A 12,202-nucleotide genomic window follows, 5' to 3' on the forward strand; every position below is an offset into this window, starting at 1 on the left:
CCCATGTGACCGGAAGGGGCGGCGCCTCTCCCTCCATAGAGCAGACAGGAGAAACGGAAGCTGTGGACGTCATGGCGGGATTTCGAGGACTGTGTGCAGGATTTGGGGTGTTTTGGGTTCCTCCTCCATAGTCACAGACCAGGTAAGTGGGAGTCTGCCTGGGGGAGAAAGGGGTGATGTTGCTTGCATGGGGCTGCACGCTGGACGGTGGGGGGATCTGCCTGGGGGAGAAAGGGGTGATGTTGCTTGCATGGGGCTGCATGTGCGTGCTGGACGGTGGGGGGATCTGCCTGGGGAGAAAGGGGTGATGTTGCTTGCATGGGGCTGCATGTGCATGCTGGACGGTGGGGGGATCTGCCTGGGGAGAAAGGGGTGATGTTGCTTGCATGGGGCTGCATGTGCATGCTGGAAGGGGGGGATCTGCCTGGGGAGAAAGGGGTGGTGTTGCTTGCATGGGGCTGCATGTGCATGCTGGACGGTGGGGGCATCTGCCTGGGAGAAAGGGGTGATGTTGCTTGCATGGGGCTGCATGTGCGTGCTGGACGGTGGGGGCATCTGCCTGGGGAGAAAGGGGTGATGTTGCTTGCATGGGGCTGCATGTGCATGCTGGACGGTGGGGGCATCTGCCTGGGGGAGAGAGGGGTGATGTTGCTTGCATGGGGCTGCATGTGCATGCTGGACGGTGGGGGCATCTGCCTGGGAGAAAGGGGTGATGTTGCTTGCATGGGGCTGCATGTGCATGCTGGACGGTGGGGGCATCTGCCTGGGAGAAAGGGGTGATGTTGCTTGCACGGGGCTGCATGTGCATGCTGGACGGTGGGGGGATCTGCCTGGGAGAAAGGGGTGATGTTGCTTGCATGGGGCTGCATGTGCATGCTGGACGGTGGGGGCATCTGCCTGGGGAGAAAGGGGTGATGTTGCTTGCATGGGGCTGCATGTGCATGCTGGACGGTGGGGGCATCTGCCTGGGGAGAAAGGGGTGATGTTGCTTGCACGGGGCTGCATGTGCATGCTGGACGGTGGGGGGATCTGCCTGGGGGAGAAAGGGGTGATGTTGCTTGCATGGGGCTGCATGTGCATGCTGGACGGTGGGGGCATCTGCCTGGGAGAAAGGGGTGATGTTGCTTGCATGGGGCTGCATGTGCATGCTGGACGGTGGGGGCATCTGCCTGGGAGAAAGGGGTGATGTTGCTTGCATGGGGCTGCATGTGCGTGCTGGACGGTGGGGGCATCTGCCTGGGGAGAAAGGGGTGATGTTGCTTGCATGGGGCTGCATGTGCATGCTGGACGGTGGGGGCATCTGCCTTTGGAGAAAGGGGTGATGTTGCTTGCATGGGGCTGCATGCGCGTGCTGGAACGGGGGCATCTGCCTGGGGAGAAAGGGGTGATGTTGCTTGCATGGGGCTGCATGCGCGTGCTGGAAGGGGGGGATCTGCCTGGGGAGAAAGGGGTGGTGTTGCTTGCATGGGGCTGCATGTGCGTGCTGGACGGTGGGGGGATCTGCCTGGGGGAGAAAGGGGTGATGTTGCTTGCATGGGGCTGCATGCGCGTGCTGGAAGGGGGGATCTGCCTGGGGAGAGAGGGGTGATGTTGCTTGCATGGGGCTGCATGCGCGTGCTGGAAGGGGGGATCTGCCTCGGGAGAAAGGGGTGATGTTGCTTGCATGGGGCTGCATGAGCATGCTGGACGGTGGGGGGATCTGCCTGGGGAGAAAGGGGTGATATTGCTTGTATGGGGCTGCATGTGCATGCTGGACGGTGGGGGGGATCTGCCTGGGGAGAAAGGGGTGATATTGCTTGTATGGGGCTGCATGAGCATGCTGGACGGTGGGGGGATCTGCCTGGGGAGAAAGGGGTGATATTGCTTGTATGGGGCTGCATGTGCATGCTGGACGGTGGGGGGGATCTGCCTGGGGAGAGAGGGGTGATGTTGCTTGCATGGGGCTGCATGTGCATGCTGGACGGTGGGGGGATCTGTGTGCGGGGGGGGGGGGGGGTGTCTACCTGCAGAATGGGGCTGATGTTACTCGCATGGGTCTGCATGGTGTGGGGGGCTGATGTCACGCGTTGTGCAGGTCAGTGTGTGATGTCTCTTGCGGTGGGGGGTGCAGGGATGTATAGCGCTACGTGTGTGTGTGGGGGGGGGGGGGACAGGGGAGGGGATGAATGATGATGGAGATTTGAGGGATTGATATTAACATGAGAATCTGCCTGATGGTGCGGAGTCCGTCCTGTTTTATTTATTTTTTTTTACATAAAACGTTTTCTCATTAATATTATTGGGCACACATGACGTCAGGTTGATGACTGTCCTATGACCTCTGGGAGCGACACTGCGTGATAACAATGTCTCCAGATCCCGGGCTTTATTGTCCTCGCACGCTGTGCTGGTCAGTATTAGCCCGGAGGCCACTGGTGGCGGCCACTACTTGTGTCCAGGTTTCTGCATGATTTTTTTTTTCTGTTTTATTCTAGGTATTGTCGCTTTTCCCCATCCAGTGACCTCCCTGCAGATGTCATCTCATCACTGGACTTCTCTTCACCAAGTGGAATGCTGGAGCCCCCACAATCCATGCGAGGACCCAAAGGGATGACACTGTGGGCGTCTGATAATGTCAGAGAGACGAGTATAATTCCTAAAAGAAAAAACACCAAAACCTCCCTTTCTCTCCATTTATATTGCTAGGGTCTGTGTCCCCGCCCCGTCCGCTCCTCTGTGTCCCCGCCCCGTCCGCTCCTCTGTGTCCCCGCCCCGTCCGCTCCTCTGTGTCCCCGCCCCGTCCGCTCCTCTGTGTCCCCGCCCCGTCCGCTCCTCTGTGCCCCCGCCCCGTCCGCTCCTCTGTGCCCCCGCCCCGTCCGCTCCTCTGTGCCCCCGCCCCGTCCGCTCCTCTGTGCCCCCGCCCCGTCCGCTCCTCTGTGTCCCCGCCCCGTCCGCTCCTCTGTGTCCCCGCCCCGTCCGCTCCTCTGTGCCCCCGCCCCGTCCGCTCCTCTGTGCCCCCGCCCCGTCCGCTCCTCTGTGCCCCCGCCCCGTCCGCTCCTCTGTGCCCCCGCCCCGTCCGCTCCTCTGTGCCCCCGCCCCGTCCGCTCCTCTGTGCCCCCGCCCCGTCCGCTCCTCTGTGTCCCCGCCCCGTCCGCTCCTCTGTGTCCCCGCCCCGTCCGCTCCTCTGTGTCCCCGCCCCGTCCGCTCCTCTGTGTCCCCGCCCCGTCCGCTCCTCTGTGTCCCCGCCCCGTCCGCTCCTCTGTGTCCCCGCCCCGTCCGCTCCTCTGTGTCCCCGCCCCGTCCGCTCCTCTGTGTCCCCGCCCCGTCCGCTCCTCTGTGTCCCCGCCCCGTCCGCTCCTCTGTGTCCCCGCCCCGTCCGCTCCTCTGTGTCCCCGCCCCGTCCGCTCCTCTGTGTCCCCGCCCCGTCCGCTCCTCTGTGTCCCCGCCCCGTCCGCTCCTCTGTGTCCCCGCCCCGTCCGCTCCTCTGTGTCCCCGCCCCGTCCGCTCCTCTGTGTCCCCGCCCCGTCCGCTCCTCTGTGTCCCCGCCCCGTCCGCTCCTCTGTGTCCCCGCCCCGTCCGCTCCTCTGTGTCCCCGCCCCGTCCGCTCCTCTGTGTCCCCGCCCCGTCCGCTCCTCTGTGTCCCCGCCCCGTCCGCTCCTCTGTGTCCCCGCCCCGTCCGCTCCTCTGTGTCCCCGCCCCGTCCGCTCCTCTGTGTCCCCGCCCCGTCCGCTCCTCTGTGTCCCCGCCCCGTCCGCTCCTCTGTGTCCCCGCCCCGTCCGCTCCTCTGTGTCCCCGCCCCGTCCGCTCCTCTGTGTCCCCGCCCCGTCCGCTCCTCTGTGTCCCCGCCCCGTCCGCTCCTCTGTGTCCCCGCCCCGTCCGCTCCTCTGTGTCCCCGCCCCGTCCGCTCCTCTGTGTCCCCGCCCCGTCCGCTCCTCTGTGTCCCCGCCCCGTCCGCTCCTCTGTGTCCCCGCCCCGTCCGCTCCTCTGTGTCCCCGCCCCGTCCGCTCCTCTGTGTCCCCGCCCCGTCCGCTCCTCTGTGTCCCCGCCCCGTCCGCTCCTCTGTGTCCCCGCCCCGTCCGCTCCTCTGTGTCCCCGCCCCGTCCGCTCCTCTGTGTCCCCGCCCCGTCCGCTCCTCTGTGTCCCCGCCCCGTCCGCTCCTCTGTGTCCCCGCCCCGTCCGCTCCTCTGTGTCCCCGCCCCGTCCGCTCCTCTGTGTCCCCGCCCCGTCCGCTCCTCTGTGTCCCCGCCCCGTCCGCTCCTCTGTGTCCCCGCCCCGTCCGCTCCTCTGTGTCCCCGCCCCGTCCGCTCCTCTGTGTCCCCGCCCCGTCCGCTCCTCTGTGTCCCCGCCCCGTCCGCTCCTCTGTGTCCCCGCCCCGTCCGCTTGAGAGAGGAATTTTGTGTTAAAGGGAACCTGTCACCCCCAAAATTGACGTTGAGCTCAGCCCACCGGCACCAGGGTCTTATCTCCAGCATTCTGTAATGCATTCTGTAATGCTGTAGATAAGCCCCCGATGTATCCTCAAAGATGACAAAAAGAGGTTATATTATTTTCACCTGGGCGGTCCGATCCTGGGCCTCCCATCTTGATAGGATGACGTCCTCTTCTTGTCTTCACGCTGTGGTGCGCAGGCGCCGGGAAAGGTCAGAGAGGCCTGGGGCCTGCGCACTGCAGTACTTTGCGCTGGAGCCGCAGCGTGAAGACAAGAAGAGGACGTCGTCTGATGAAGATTGGAGGCGCCGGACCGCGATGCCCATCGGACCGGACCTGGACTGTCCCTTGGTGAGTATAATATAACCTCTTTTTCTCATTTTTAATTATTTTTATTTTTGGATACATCGGCGGGTTATCTACAGCATTCCAGAATGCATTACAGAATGCTGCAGATAAGCCCCTGATACTGGTGGGCTTAGCTCGCCCTCGATTTTGGGGGTGACAGGTTCCCTTTAAGCACCACAATACTGTTTTTGCAGCTAAAGCACAGGGGACTTTGGTACAAAATGTGTTTTTGCTTTTTGTCATTAATTTGTCTTTAATGTTTAACCCCTTTACCCCCAAGGGTGGTTTGCACGTTAATGACCGGGCCAATTTTTACAATTCTGACCACTGTCCCTTTTATGAGGTTATAACTCTAGAACGCTTCTACAGATCGTGACATATTGTACTTCATGATGGTGCTAAAATTTCTTAAATATAACTTGCGGTTATTTGTGGGGAAAAAAACGGAAATTTGGCGAAAATTTTGAAATTTCGCAATTTTCCAACTTTGAATTTTTATGCCCTTAAATCACAGAGATATGTCACACAAAATACTTAATAAGTAACATTTCCCACATGTCTACTTTACATCAGCACAATTTTGGAACCAAAATTTTTTTTTTTGTTAGGGAGTTATAAGGGTTAAAAGTTGACCAGCAATTTCTCATATTTACAACACCATTTTTTTTTTTAGGGACCACATCACATTGAAGTCATTTTGAGGGGTCTATATGATAGAAAATACCCAAGTGTGACACCATTTCAAAAACTGCACCCCTCAAGGTGCTCAAAACCACATTCAAGAAGTTTATTAACCCTTCAGGTGTTTCACAGGAATTTTTGGAATGTTTAAATAAAAATGAACATTTAACTTTTTTTCACACAAAATTTATTTCCGCTCCAATTTGTTTTATTTTACCAAGGGTAACAGGATAAAATGGACCCCAAACGTTGTTGTACAATTTGTGCTGAGTACGCTGATACCCCATATCTGGGGGTAAACCACTTGTTGGGCGCATGGCAGAGCTCGGAAGGGAAGGAGTGCCATTTGACTTTTCAATGCAAAATTGACAGGAATTGAGATGGGACGCCATGTTGCGTTTGGAGAGCCCCTGATGTGCCTAAACATTGAAACCCCCCACAGGTGACACCATTTTGGAAAGTAGACCCCTTAAGGAACTTATCTAGATGTGTGGTGAGCACTTTGACCCAACAAGTGCTTCACAGAAGTTTATAATGCAGAGCCGTGAAAATAAAAAAATAATTTTTGTGAAAAAATATGATCTTTTCGCCCCCAAATTTTTATTTTTCCAAGGATAAGAGAAGAAATTGGACCCCAAAACTTGTTGTAATAATAATAATAATCTTTATTTATATAGCGCCAACATATTCCGCAGCACTTTACAATTAAGCGGGGACATATACCGACAAATTCAATACAAGTTAAGAGAATTTAAACAGTGACATTAGGAGTGAGGTCCCTGCTCGCAAGCTTACAATCTACAAGGAAATGGGGGGGACACAATAGGTGAAAAGTGCTTGTTATTTCAGGTCTGGCAATTATAATAAATAGGGATTTTCATATGAAGCTGCATGATCCGGTCATCAGCCCGTGTGTTTAAGTGCAATAGTCAAGTATCAAGTGCAGTTAGTCAAGTATCAAGTGCAGTTATCATGTGTATGGAGGGTGTGGAGACAGATGAGTAGTAGGGTGCAGATTCACATGCAGATAATATTTGGAAGGAGGGAACAGGACAAAGTTAGTTTACTGAGTAGTTGATGTGGTAGGCTTGTTTGAAGAGATGGGTTTCCAGAGCGCGCTTGAATAGGTTGGGGCGAGGTATCAGTCTGATCGTCTGGGGAAGTGCATTCCAGAGAGCTGGCGCAGCATGAGAGAAGTCTTGGAGACGGAGGTGTGAGGTTCGGATTACGGGGGATGTTAGTCTTAGGTCATTTGTACAACGGAGGGCACATGTAGGGCGATAGACAGAGATGAGAGAGGAGATATAAGGCGGTGCAGAACTGCGGAGGGCTTTGTGGGTGAGAGAGATGAGTTTATACTGGACCCTGTAGCGAATGGGTAGCCAGTGTAATGACTGGCACAAGATGGAGGCATCGGTGAAGCGGTTGGACAGAAATATGACCCTGGCTGCCCCATTTAAGATGGATTGGAGAGGAGAAAGTTTGGTAAGAGGGAGACCGATCAGAAGAGAGTTGCAGTAGTCCAGATGAGAATGAATGAGAGCGACAGTAAGAGTCTTAGCAGTTTCAAAGGTGAGAAAATGTTAGATTCTGGAGATGTTTTTAAGACGCAGGGGACAAGAGCGAGTGAGTGATCGGTTATAGGGAGTAAAGGAAAGTTCGGTGTCGAATATGACCCCAAGACAGCGGGCATGCTGTTTGGGAGTTATGGTTGAACCCTCCAGGGTAATTTCGATGTTGGGTAGAGTGAGGTTAGTAGAATGAAGAAACACAAGAAGTTCAGTTTTGGAGAGATTTAGTTTCAGATAGAGGGAGGACATGATGTTAGAGACGGCAGACAGACAATCCTTGGTGTTTTGAATTAGATTGGGGGTGATGTCAGGGGAAGAAGTGTATAATTGGGTGTCGTCAGCATAGAGATGGTACTGGAACCCAAATCTGCTGATTGTTTGTCCAATAGGGGCAGTGTATAGAGAAGAAGAGGGGGCCCAGGACTGAGCCCTGCGGAGCCCCGATAGTAAGGGGACGAGGAGAGGAAGAGGAGCCGGCAAAAGATACAGTGAAGGAGCGGTCAGAGAGGTAGGAGGAGAACCAGGAGAGGGCTGTGTCCTTGAGGCCTATGGAGAGGAGCATGGTGAGAAGGAGCTGGTGATCCACAGTATCAAATATGACAGATCCAGGAGAATCAGCAGAGAGCAATGACCTTTGGATTTAGCTGTTATTGGGTTATTAGAGACTTTAGTGAAGGCAGTTTCAGTGGAGTGTAAAGAGCGGAAACCAGATTGTAAGGGGTCGAGAAGAGCGTTATCCGAGAGATAGCGGATTAGACGGGAGTGGACCAAGCTTTCCAGGAGTTTAGAGATGAAGGAAAGGTTAGAGACAGGTCTGTAGTTAGCTGTGCAGTTCTGGTCCAGGGATGGCTTTTTAAGTAAAGGGTGTTGTGGCTGGTAATTCAGTACCACAATGGACATAGAAGTCAGAGCACATACAGTGATCTGACAATAACCCAAAAACATAGAACGAGCTCTGAGACGTGGGAACTCTGCTGACCGCAATCCCTAATCCTCTCCAACCACACTAGAGGCAGCCGTGGATTGCACCTAACGCTCCCTATGCAACTCGGCACAGCCTGAGAAACTAGCTAGCCTGAAGATAGAAAATAAGCCTACCTTGCCTCAGAGAAATACCCCAAAGGAAAATGCAGCCCCCCACATATAATGACTGTGAGTTAAGATGAAAAGACAACCGTAGAGATGAAATAGATTTAGCAAAGTGAGGCCCGACTTTCTGAACAGAGCGAGGATAGGAAAGGCAACTTTGCGGTCAACACAAAACCCTACAAACAACCACGCAAAGGGGACAAAAAGACCCTCCGTACAGACTAACAGCACGGAGGTACACCCTCTGCGTCCCAGAGTTTCCAGCAAGCAAGAAAAACCAAATAAACAAGCTGGACAGAAAAAACAGCAAACAAAAAAAAACACAAGAGCAACTTAGCTATGCAGAGCAGCAGGCCACAGGAACGATCCAGGAGGAAGCAAGTCCAATACTAGAACATTGACTGGAGGCAAGGATCAAAGCACTAGGTGGAGTTAAATAGAGCAGCACCTAACGACTTCACCACATCACCTGAGGAAGGAAACTCAGAAGCCGCAGTACCACTCTCCTGCACTAACGGAAGCTCATAGAGAGAATCAGCCGAAGTACCACTTGTGACCACAGGAGGGAGCTCTGCCACAGAATTCACAACAAAAGGGGTAATGATGGCATGTTTAAATGAGGAGGGAAAGATGCCTGAGGAAAGAGAGAGGTTAAATATTTTAGTCAGGTGAGTGGTGACCACTGGTGACAGAGACTGCAGGAGAGGTGAAGGAATTGGGTCACTATTGCAGGTTGTAGGCCGAGCAGAAGTGAGGAGCTTGGAAACTTCTTCTGAAACAGGCTCAAAGATGTCTAGTGAGCTTGAGGTGCGGCAGGGAAGGGGATCCAGGCACTGAGGAGATTGGGCTGAGATATCCTGATGGATGTGGTTGATTTTTTTTCTAGGAAATAAGTGGCCAGATCCTCGCCACTGGGATTGGAGATGGGGGCCTGTACATTAGGTTTCAGGAGGGAGTTTAAGGTTTCAAAAAGTCATTTTGGGTTGTTGGATAGTGAGGTGATGAGTGGTGAAGTAGGATTGTTTGGCCAGAGAAAGGGCAGAGTTATAGGTTTTGAGCATGAACTTATAGTGGATGAAGTCTTCTGCGAAGAGAGATTTTCTCCACTGCCGCTTTGCACACCTTGAGCAACGCTGAAGAAAGCATGTTTGCATAGTGTGCCAGGGCTGCCGTTGTCTGTGTTGGGTCTTTCTGCGTGTAGAAGGTGCTGCTTCATCCAGGGCATTCTTCAGTGTAATATTGAAGTGTGACAATGCCAAGTCTGGACAGGAGAGTGAGGAGATGGGGGCTAAAGATGTGTGGAGATTGTCCATAAGCTGCTGGGTATTAATGGTACGTGTATTCCGATAAGTGTGGTAAGTGGCGGTGTCCCGGGTGAGGAGACAATTGTTGACAGAGAAGGATAGAAGGTTGTGGTCCGAGAGCGGGAGAGTGGAGTTAGTAAAGTCGTGCAGCGATCCGGGACGGGAGAAAACCAGGTCCAGAGTATTCCCATCCTCATGTGTAGGAGAATTGGTAAACTGTGAGGTTGAATGAAGAAGTTAGAGAGAGAAGATGAGGCAGATTGGGAGAGGGGATCATTGATGGGGATGTTAAAGTCTCCCATGATGAAGGTGGGGATGTCACAGGATAGAAAGTGAGTAAGCCAGGTGGCAAAGTGGTCTAGAAACAGGCGGGGGGAGCCTGGAGGGCGATAAACAACCGCCACCCGCAAGTGGAAGGGCTTATAGAGTCTGACGTCGTGGACTTCAAAGGAAGGAAATGTAAGGGGGATGACCTGGAAAGCACATTGTGATGAAAGGAGTAAACCAACACCTCCACCCTGTCTGTTCTCAGGTCTGGTGGTATGTGAAAATTTCAGCCCACCAAACGAGAGAGCGGCAGCGGCGGTGGTGTCTGAGTGCTGGATCCAGGTTTCTGTAATAGCCAGAAGGTTAAGGGAACTAGAGAGGAAAAGATCGTGAATGTAAGTTAGTTTGTTACACACAGACCGTGCATTCCAGAGAGCACAGTGGAAAGCAGTAGGAGAAGGCTTACACTGAATGTTAATAAGATTAGCAGGGTTTCTATATGTAGCTGGAGGAGAGTAATGTATGCTGGTGGAGGGAGGTCCAGGGTTTGGGGACATGTTACCTGCAGCTAGTAGAAGGAGAAAAACAGAAACAGCAGGTGGTGGGATGATTTGTATGAACGTTTTGAGTGCTGCATGGCGGTAGTGGCTGGTTTGGAGTGGGTAAGAAATGTCAGTAGAGCCTCAGAGTTATACATGGGAGAAGGGAGGGGTGGATATGCAGCGCCCCAGAGATCTGGTCGTTGCAGTATGTCACTCTGCCACTAAGGGGACTGATGGTACGTCTGATGGCACTAAAGGAGTTCTGACCAGGTATCACCAGCACACATTACACTTCACACTCCGGCCACTAGGGGGAGAAAAAGGCTTTATTTATTGGGCCACTCACACTTGTAAAACTAGGGGTTGGATAGGAAGTTAGTGAGAAGCTGACTGGGTTGGATTCAGGCAACATCCTGTGGCAGGGGGTGTTGCAGGGAGAAGACACAGGGGGGTCCCTGTCAGGCGTGGGAACCTGGCAGGTACCTAGCGAACAGAGCAGAACGTTACGGAACCGCGCCTGCACACCCCGCGGCGGTATCCTAAGAGAGAGACACGAAGAGAAGGATATTGTGGAACAGTGAGAAACGAGATCAAGCACAAAGGAGAGCCAGTAGGAGTCGTGCCGTGAGACCGAGGCAACATCCTACTGAGGCGCGTGGCCGGAACACCGCGGGAGTAACTGACTCTAGGCCTTACTTCGAACTCCGCAGGACAGTTAATTATAGGTTGGCTGTCTACCTTACATTTCCTACGAAGACATAGGGGGCAACGCGTGGAGAGGGGTGTCTCTAGGATCCCGGAAGAGCTCCGAGCCTTCCCATCATACGGGTGCGTCCTAGCCATAACATACCTGGGGGACGAGAAACTAGAAACATCTGGAACTAAAGAGCGAGAGCTGTAGAGAACGAACGAGAACAGCAGTTGTGAGGACTATTCCAAATGCTCAGCAGGGTAGCACTACAACACACAGGCGCTAGTGGTAGGCAACGGTTTCCACCTGCGAAGGGAACTCTGGATGTGCCCATCGGACCGACCGGTCTCAGACAGCCCTGTTAACCGTGCTCTGGATTGAGGATCCTGAAGTCTTCAGTAAAGAAGTAAAGAGACTGCAACCTTGTGTCCTCTTTATTGACTGCACCTTACACCATCACCATCTACCTTATTGGGAAAGAAAAAAAATTAGCTTTGAACACTTTAAATCAGAAACCAAAAACAGGGAAAAAATAAAAACACAGGAGTGATGGATGGATAAAATACCCTGAGCAAAGCTTGCTAGATATGAATCTGTTCACACTTGCGCATGGAAGATGGAAGTGATGGAAGAATTGAACCATCTGTACCAGATCACAACATCTCGGACAACACCTTACCACCCTCAGGGAAATAGAGCCTGTGAACAGTTCAACCGCACTCTTATACGATACGATACACTTTATTGATCCCGTGGGAAATTATGGTATCACAGCAGCACGACTTAAATCATAAAAATCATAAAGGAATTACATAGTTGACATTACAGTTTGTTGACAGAAGAACATTATACATTAGAATAGGACATACACAACAAGTGAACTGAAATGTAGAGAAATAAGTAGACATTCACCTTGGTGGTTTAACCCTAATGTTATTGTTCATAATTGCCATACATAAGAAGGAAAAATATAGGAAATCGTTTGTGCCAAATGCCATGGGGCACAAACGATTTCCTATATTTTTCCTTCTTACACCTCAGAAGTATTAGCCGGTTACTGAAGGTGCTCTTCTGTCTCATGAATAGCTCATATAATGGATGTGCATTATTGTTCATAATTGCCATACACTTTCTCAGAGTTCTTTTCTCCACTACCTCCCCAAAAGAGTCCAGATTGCAGCCGACAGCAGAACTTGCCTTCTTAATAATCTTATTCAGCTTATTAGCATCAGAGGCCTGCACACTACTACCCCAGCACGTGATTGCAAAAAAGATGGCACTTGCCACCACAGATTGGTAGAA

General features: G+C 52.9%; 1 long non-coding RNA gene across 1 annotated transcript; it reads left to right on the forward strand.

The window, feature by feature from the left end:
• The first annotated feature begins 5 nt into the window (after positions 1-5).
• On the forward strand, positions 6-11,845 carry LOC138656654 (uncharacterized). Its single transcript, XR_011316956.1, has 3 exons — positions 6-142; positions 2,475-2,613; positions 5,429-11,845. It is a non-coding gene; the product is annotated as an uncharacterized lncRNA (long non-coding RNA).
• Positions 11,846-12,202: the final 357 nt, after the last annotated feature.

This window comes from Ranitomeya imitator, unplaced genomic scaffold, assembly GCF_032444005.1.
Source record: "Ranitomeya imitator isolate aRanImi1 unplaced genomic scaffold, aRanImi1.pri SCAFFOLD_938, whole genome shotgun sequence".
Taxonomy (NCBI): domain Eukaryota; kingdom Metazoa; phylum Chordata; class Amphibia; order Anura; family Dendrobatidae; genus Ranitomeya; species Ranitomeya imitator.